A 784-nucleotide genomic window follows, 5' to 3' on the forward strand; every position below is an offset into this window, starting at 1 on the left:
TCAGGCCTGCTGATATGATACAGCTAAATTATTTCTAAATGAAATCATAATTGATGCCAAGCAAAAGTTCTGTGTATCCGTTAAAATATGGTGTATTGAAGAAGTAAAGTACAATTGAAGCCTTCAAAACTAAAAATAAATAAAAATTAGGGCCCTTGTGTTGTAGCTCAGGGGTAGAGCTCTTTCCTAGCACATATGAGGTTCTGGGTTCAAGCCCCAGCACTGCAAAACAAAAGCAAGCAAGGAGAACCCCAGAAATTAGATGGCCTTGTCATCATCTTGGTTCTGAGCTGGAGCAGAGAATTACCCTTGGGCTGGACACAAAACTTCCTGAGCTTCTGTCTCCTCATCTATGGAATTATAGCAATGAGAGCCCCTATCACACTAGGGTGACCCTGACTGGTCCCCTGGGCTGATCTGCCGGATCCGTGCCAGCAACCTCCTCTCAGCCCACAGCACCAGCAGCTTCTGCATCAAGTGCGGTCCTCCCAGGATGCATCCATGGGACCCTTTCCTAGGGTCTGCTCTTTTTTTTTTTTTTTTTTTTGCAGAACCGGAGATTGAACTCAGGTCCTTGCGCTTGCCAGGAAAGCGCTTATTCCACTGAGCCATCTCCCTGGCCCCACTAGGGTCTGCTTTGACTTCACAAAACATGAGGCCACACACCAGGACAACTTCCACGTACAGCAGGAAAGAAGGCTGCCATCTTTTGGCTAATCCCTTCAGCCATAGCAGTTTTACATCAGAAACGTTTCCTCTTTGTTAAATACTGTAATGTGGCACT

The sequence above is a fragment of the Octodon degus genome, unplaced genomic scaffold, assembly GCF_000260255.1.
Source record: "Octodon degus isolate 3935 unplaced genomic scaffold, OctDeg1.0 scaffold00418, whole genome shotgun sequence".
NCBI lineage: Eukaryota > Metazoa > Chordata > Mammalia > Rodentia > Octodontidae > Octodon > Octodon degus.